At 39.3% G+C, this 8,121-nt stretch overlaps 1 non-coding gene across 1 annotated transcript; it reads right to left on the bottom strand.

The window, feature by feature from the left end:
• Positions 1 to 3,623: 3,623 nt before the first annotated feature.
• On the bottom strand, positions 3,624 to 3,731 carry LOC130938143 (small nucleolar RNA R71). The gene has a single exon (XR_009069320.1). It is a non-coding gene; the product is annotated as a small nucleolar RNA R71 (small nucleolar RNA).
• Positions 3,732 to 8,121: the final 4,390 nt, after the last annotated feature.

Below are 8,121 nucleotides of genomic sequence, written 5' to 3'. Positions count from 1 at the left end.
TGTGTCTTTTGAATTTTTCTGGAATCTTTTTCTTAATGTGCCAAATGCATAACCTATGACGTGTCTCTGGCATCACATTCTCAATTCCAACTCGTATTCTGAGGCATTGGTTTGTTATAATGCCTTTAGGAGCCTTTCCATGCATACATGTAAGCCAAGCGTTAAATAACCAAGTAAACGAGCCTAAATTTTCCTTAGTAAATTGATGAGCGGATAATTTATACGCTTTTTGGCATTGTTTTTAGTATGTTTTTAGTAGATTTAGTTAAGTTTTTAGTATATTTTTATTAGTTTTTAGTTAAAATTCACTTTTATGGACTTTACTATGAGTTTGTGTGTTTTTCTATGATTTCAGGTATTTTCTGGCTGAAATTGAGGGACCTGAGCAAAAATCTGATTCAGAGGCTGAAAAGGACTGCAGATGCTGTTGGATTCTGACCTCCCTGCACTCAAAGTGGATTTTCTGGAGCTACAAAAGCCCAATTGGCGCGCTCTCAACGGCATTGGAAAGTAGACATTCTGAGCTTTCCAACACTATATGATAGTCCATACTTTGCCCAAGATTTGATGGCCCAAACCGGCGTTCAAAGTCACCTTCAGTATTCCCAGCGTTAAACACCGGAACTGGCACCAAAGTGGGAGTTAAACGCCCAAACTGGCACAAAAGCTGGCGTTTAACTCCAAGAAGAGTCTCTACATGAAAATGCTTCAATGCTCAGCCCAAGCACACACCAAGTGGGCCCGAAAGTGGATTTTTATGTCATTTACTCACCTTTGTAATTCTTAAGCTACTAGTTCCATATAAGTAGGACCTTTTACTATTGTATTTTGAATCTTGGTAGCTATCTTTAGTCTTATGCTATCTTAGATCATGGGGCTGGCCTCACGGTCATGCCTAGACCTTGTTCTTATGTATTTTCAACGGTGGAGTTTCTACACACCATAGATTAAGGTGTGGAGCTCTGCTGTACCTCGAGTATTAATGCAATTACTATTGTTCTTCTATTCAATTCAGCTTGTTCTTGTTCCAAGATATCACTTGTTCTTCAACTTGATGAATGTGATGATCCGTGACACTCATCATCATTCTCACCTATGAACGTGTGACCGTCAATCACCTCCGTTCTACCTTAGATTGGGTGGATATCTCTTGGGTTCTTTAACCGGAATCTTCGTGGTATAAGCTAGAATTGATGGCGGCATTCAAGAGAATCCGGAAGGTCTAAACCTTGTCTGTGGAATTCTGAGTAGGATTCAATGATTGAATGACTGTGACGAGCTTCAAACTCGCGATTGTGGGGCGTTAGTGACAGACGCAAAAGAATCACTGGATTCTATTCCGACATGATCGAGAACCGACAGCTGGATAGCCGTGCTGTGACATGGTGCGTTGAACATTTCCACTGAGAGGACGGGACTGTAGCCATTGACAACGGTGATGCCCAACATATAGCTTGCCATGGAAAGGAGTAAGAAGGATTGGATGAAGATAGTAGGAAAGCAGAGAGACGGAAGGGACAAAGCATCTCCATTCGCTTATCTGAAGTTCTCACCAATGAATTACATAAGTATCTCTATCTTTATCTTTATGTTTTAGTCATATATCACCCATAACCATTTGAATCTGCCTGACTGAGATTTACAAGGTGACCATAGCTTGCTTCATACCAACAATCTCCGTGGGATCGACCCTTACTCGCGTAAGGTTTATTACTTGGACGACCCAGTGCACTTGCTGGTTAGTTATGCGAAGTTGTGTTTATGCCATGGTATTGAGCACCAAGTCTTTGGGGCCATTACTAGGGATTATTTGAGTTGTGAAAAGTAGTGATCACAATTTCGTGCACCAAGTTTTTGGCGCCGTTGCTGGGGATTGTTTCGAGTATGGACAACTGACGGTTCATCTTGTTGCTTAGATTAGGTATTTTTCAGAGTTCTTAAGAATGAATTCTAGTGTTTCAAGGTGATGATCTTATCATCACCAAAGCTGATTGATTCTCATCAATTTAGCTCTTGAATGCAATGTCCTGCTGAAGCTTGGCTATCCATGTCTAATTTCTTTAGACTAAAGCTTTAGACTAACATTGCATGATTCCTGGAATTCTCATTAAGAATTTTGATACCTTTATTTCCTTTTCCACTTAATTTTCGAAAAATCCAAAAAAATTACAAAATCATAAAAACCAAAAAAATATTTTATGTTTCTTGTTTAAGTCTAGTGTCTTATTTTAAGTTTGGTGTCTTGCATGCATTGTTTATTTGATCTTGGTTCTATTTTCAAGTCAATAATACAGGGAACTGAAGGTTCAGTACATGCAGTAGAGGAATTATACAGAAAAATCTGGGCGTTCAAAACGCCCAGTGAAGAAGGAAAAACTGGCGTTTAAACGCCAGCCAGGATACCTTGCTGGGCGTTTAACGCCCAAAAGGGTAGAGCTTTGGGCGTTAAACGCCAGAATGTGCACCATTCTGGGCGTTTAACGCCACGATGGCACAAGAGGGAAGATTTTGTTTTTAATGCAAATTTTTTTCAAGTTTTCAAAGTTTTTCAAAATCAAATCTTTTTCAAATCATATCTTTTCAATGAAATCTTTTTCAAAATCAATTTCTTTCCTTTTTCGAAAATACTTGCTATCAATTAATGATTTGATTCAACATTTCAAGTAAGTTGCCTTTTCTGTTGAGAAAGGTTTAATGTTTGAATCATATCTTTTCTTGTTAGCCAAGTCATTAATTTTTAAAATCAAATCTTTTTAAATTGTTTTTCAAATCATATCTTTTCAATCATATCTTTTTAATCACATCTTTTTCAAAAAAAGTTTTCAATCATATCTTCTTCAAAATCTTTTTCAAAATGTTTTTAAAATCTCTTACTTAATTTTCGAAAAATCTCTTCCCCTCTTCTCACATCCTTCTATTTATGGAGTACCACTCCTCCTCAAGGCACAATTCGAACTCTATCTCACTAAGTTCGAATTCTTCTCCCTCTTTCTTCTATTTTTCTGTTCCTCTGACACCTCAAGGATTCTCTATACTATGACATAGAGGATTCCATATTTTCTTGTTCTCTTCTCTTTCATATGAGCAGGAGCAAAGACAAAAGCATTCTTGTTAAGGCTGACCCTGAACCTGAAAGGACCTTGAAGCGAAAGCTAAGAGAAGCTAAGGCACAACTCTCTGTAGAGGACCTAACAGAAATCTTCAAAGAAGAAGAACCCATGGCAGCCGAAAACAACAACAATGCCAACAATGCAAGGAAGGTGCTGGGTGACTTTACTGCACCTACTCCCGACTTCTATGGTAGAAGCATCTCTATCCCTGCCATTGGAGCAAACAAATTTGAGCTTAAGCCTCAATTAGTTTCTCTAATGCAACAGAATTGCAAGTTCCATGGACTTCCATTGGAAGATCCTCATCAGTTTTTGGCTGAATTCTTGCAAATCTGTGACACTGTCAAGACTAATGGGGTTGATCCTGAAGTCTACAGACTTATGCTCTTCCCTTTTGCTGAAAGAGACAGAGCTAGAATATGGTTGGACTTACAACCTAAAGACAGCATGAACTCTTGGGAAAAGCTAGTCAATGCCTTCTTCGCAAAATTCTTTCCACCTCAAAAATTGAGTAAGCTTAGAGTGGAAGTCCAGACCTTCAGACAGAAGGAAGGAGAATCCCTCTATGAAGCTTGGGAAAGATACAAACAATTGATCAGAAAATGTCCTTCTGACATGCTTTCTGAATGGAGCATCTGACAAATAGATTTTTGCCGGTATAGAAATTATCAAGTGATCAATCGTAGTATAGTCTAAACCGACACAAAATCCATCATCAAACAAATCTACAATCTATAATCGAGAGTATTAGTCCCGAGTCGTTCTTCCCTAGGAATGCTACAAGGATGCATGTATTGGTTAAGTGGTCTTTTTGTGGCTTGAAGAGTGTGGCATAAAAGTGTGAATAAAAGAAAACAACAATCAATCAATATTAAAAGCCTTGGCCAAGGTTGAACATTGGAAGTTCCATCACTATAGCTTCATTCAATTGTGATAACAAAGGAGTGTTGCTTCACTTAGTTAACCCCTAATTATAGAGGAAAGTCAAGTAAAAGTAATTAACTCAAGTCACAAGTCCTAGTCTTACCCTAGGGAAGTCTAGCTTTAGTGCCCTCTAAGTCAATTAGCAATCCTCAATTCTTAATCAACAATTGACATCCATTATTCAAGTGTCTCTAATGACTCAACCACTAGGCCAAGTGAGGTAATACTACTCCATATCTAAAGTTGGCATTTTCTCAAACATTTGGAGGGCAAGAATGAAAGACAGAGTAAAATTGAGAAGAGACTTAGAATCAAAGTAATTCAACACAAGAGATTAACAAGAATCAACAATGAACAACAATGAAAATGAGATCTTCAATGAATCAATAGAATTCAAAACAACAAAGTTAAACCTAAGATCTACAAGAATTGAACAATTACAAACACTAATTGAGATTAGAGATAAGGATCTACAACATGAACAAAGTAAATTGAGAGTGGCAATAGATCTCACCAAAGAATGGTTGAGAATTGAGAAAATGAAGATGAATCCTAGAGAGAAGTTGGAGTTTCTCTCTCTACAAAATGTAACTAACTAAAAACTATCTATCTAATGATCTAGAATTAGTCTATGGATGTGAATGTATGTCAATCCCCTTCAATCCTTGGCTCTTATATGCATTTTGGCGCCAAAGTTGGTTGCTGAAACCTCCTAAAATCGCCAAGCACGTGCTGCAATAAAGGAATCACGTGCGGACTACGACGCGTGCGCGCAAGGTACGCGTGCGCGTCCCTGGCTAATTCTGCGATGTGCGCGCGAGCGCCTTGTGCGCGTACGCGTGCTTGGCTGAGATCAATTCTTTGGCTTTTTGTGCTTCTCTCCACTTGTATGCTTCCTTCCTTGCTTCCTTTAATCCATGCCTAGCCTATTTCATCCTGAGATTACTAACAAACATATCAAGGCATCTTATGGAATCAAAGAGGAAATAGAATTCATCAAAATAAGGCTTAAGAAGCATGTTTTTACACTTAAGCACAAATACGGGAGAGATAACGAAATCATGCTAATTCCTAGGCTAAATGTGACAAAAGGCTATCAAGATGCTCTAAATTCAATACAAAACAAACCGTCAAATTGGGGTTTGTCAACCTCCCCACACTTAAGCCTTAGCATGTCCTCATGCTAAAATAAGAGGGAACTAAAGGGTTATGACATTTATTTGAATGCAACTAAACTATGTGAATCCTATCTAAATGCAACTATCTAAACAAATGGAAACGCTTAGTTCAAACAAATCAATTCCCAAGAGAGCATGTGTAAGCGCAAGAGCTAGGCAATAGGAATTAAGTCCAAACCACAATTGTATTGAATTATCAAAAAGAGTTCAAACTTGCAAGAATATAGATAATATGGGTGAATACATGTGATTGAACTTTTGAACCCTCACCGGATGTGTATCCGCTCTATTCACTCAAGTGTTTAAGGGTTAATTCACTCAATTCTCTTCTAATCATGTTTTCCAAAATTTGATTTTCTTCTAACAATCAACACTTATTCAATGCATGCATACATTCATCATGAGGTCTTACATTTAGGTTGTAATGGGGTTAGGGTCAAGGTAGGATCATTTATGGTTAAGTGGACTAGGATTGAATCTTTGATTAGCATAGACTTTCCCACCTAACCTATATAATGACCTATACAATTAAGCACTAATCTAACTACCCAGTCTTCACTTTTCTTACATACTCATGCATTCTTATTTGGTTCATAACACTTATGCATTGATTCCTTTTTATTGACTTCACTTTAGGGCATTTTGTCCCTTCTTTATTGTATAATTTTTTTTCTTTTCCATCATCAATTTTTTTTTCATTTTTTTTTCTTTTCATCATTTTTTTTTCTTTATAAATTTTCCTCTTTTTTTTTTTCTTTCAAACTAAATACAAGAACATCAATGCATAAGGTCTCTACATTCAATTTATACATGAATATGTGCCCAATTCCTAAACATAAAAGTGTACTACCCCTTTTATCCCATCCAATGTTCCCAAGCCTCACCAACTTGAATCATAAACACTCTCGCTAGCCTAGGCTAATCAAAGATCCAAACAAGGACTTTTCATTGGTTTTCCGCCTTAGGCTTGTAATGTGCTAAAATAAGAACAAGTTGGTTAAGCATAAGCTCAAAATTGGCTAACAATGAAGAATAAAAGGTTGGCTATTTGGGTAAGTGGCTAATGAAACAATGGCCTCAATCATATAAATGCATAAATACAAGAAATAAATGGATATATAGAATCAAGCAAATCAAGGATTATAATTATAGAAAGAGAACAATTTCACACAAGAATGGAAAATAAGTGGTTATGAACTGTAACCACATCAATAGGCTCAAGTCTCACAAGCTTGTGTTCTCAATTCAATGCATGCTTCACAAGGGATGAAATTCAAGCAAGTTCCACTAAAAATTTTCTTTCAATCAATTGGGTTAATGCCCTCTATTTAAGCTTCTTGAAAAATCCCAATGTTTGACTAAGCATTGTTGTGATTGAAAAATCCAAAATTTTTTTTTCTTAGTTCACCCTTCCCTTTTTCACTCAAAATCAATTTCTTATGCAAAAAGGGTGACTAAGTATTTGCAATTCAAAATATGATTTCTAATCACAATCTCAACTAAAAATAAAGATATGCAAGAATGTATAAAGAAAAATCCAACTAAAAGTATGAAATCTATCATCTAAAACATCTAAGGATATCCATAAGCATCAGAGTATCTAAAATCCAAAATAAATCCAAAATAAGCAGTAAAAGTATCAAGCAGTGAAAGTATCCAAAATAAACTCAAAATACATCAAATATACACAAAAGGTGTGCAAAGTGAGATAGCTAGAAAAGTGGCTAAAATGTTCACCGGTATCTAATGATGCCACCGGCTACCTCCCCACACTTAAGATCAAGCATCGTCCTCGATGCTAATCTTGAGGATCCGGGATAGGTACACTTGTAGGCTCTGGCTGTGGCGGTGGTACCGGCTGAGACTCCTGTGTCTGAGGTGGTGCCTCCATATGTGCTGGCTCAGCCACAGGAACACCCTCAGTCTGTAAATCTGCGTGCTCCTCCTCATGGGTCTCCTCATCAGAACCGGAAGACTCTGGTAGAGGTGGCAGCTCAAGGCCCTGGGCCACGAACATCTGGTCAATCCGATCCAGGCGACGCATGACCTGGCGCTGGCTGCGCTCCATGTACCGGAAGAGACGCTGAACTAACAGGTAAAGCGGCTGAGGTGCGGCTGCGGTAGATGCTCCTGCGGGGGCTGAGGATGAAGAGGGTCCAGCTCCCTCAACTGCTGCTCTGGCTCGAGATCGACGGCGCGAGGCGGGCCTCTCGTGCACCCAGGATCCCCACGGAATAGTAACTGGCTCCTTCTGAGGGAGCAGTGGAGGTGGTGATACATCATCCAGGTGCCACGGAACTCCGGCCCGCTGAATCATCTGAGTGACCAAGACCGGAAAAGGAAAGAGACCTCGGATGTGGGCCCTCCACATGAACCGCCTGATCAGCTGGGGATAATAAACATCTCTCCCCTCTATCACACAGCTGATCAAGATCAACATGGCAACTGGGATCTCTGTGAAATGAGTCGTAGGCATGACGTAATGAGCGAAGATCTGCTACCAAGTCTTGGCCTCTCGGCTCAGATAACTAAAGTGCATCCCCTTGGGTGCCGTGTTATCGGCATCCATAACCCAAGGAGCATCCAGAGTAGCTACCAATGCCCTCAATGCCTCAAAATCAAAAGTCATGCAGTGAAGGTCTATCTCGGCCTGCATGAATGCATCAGTGTCACTGGTCCTAGGCCGGCAAGTAAGGGCGTCCTCTATGGCCTGCTCTGTGATGGGTACCTCAATCCCCCTAACAAGTACCGAATCAAGGGTGTGGCGGAAGAAATTGCAATAGAACTCCTGCACCCAAGATCGGTTCACCCGGCTCAATTCCCTATCCAAAAAGGCCAAACCCATCCGGTCAATACGCTGGTGGATGATGTCGGTCAAATCTGATGGAATAACCAGCTTCTTTTCAGTA

Source organism: Arachis stenosperma, chromosome 6, assembly GCF_014773155.1.
Source record: "Arachis stenosperma cultivar V10309 chromosome 6, arast.V10309.gnm1.PFL2, whole genome shotgun sequence".
In the NCBI taxonomy this organism is placed as follows: Eukaryota; Viridiplantae; Streptophyta; class Magnoliopsida; order Fabales; family Fabaceae; genus Arachis; species Arachis stenosperma.
The sequence above is the reverse complement of the archived record's forward strand: the minus strand, read 5'-3'. Positions and strand labels throughout refer to the sequence as shown.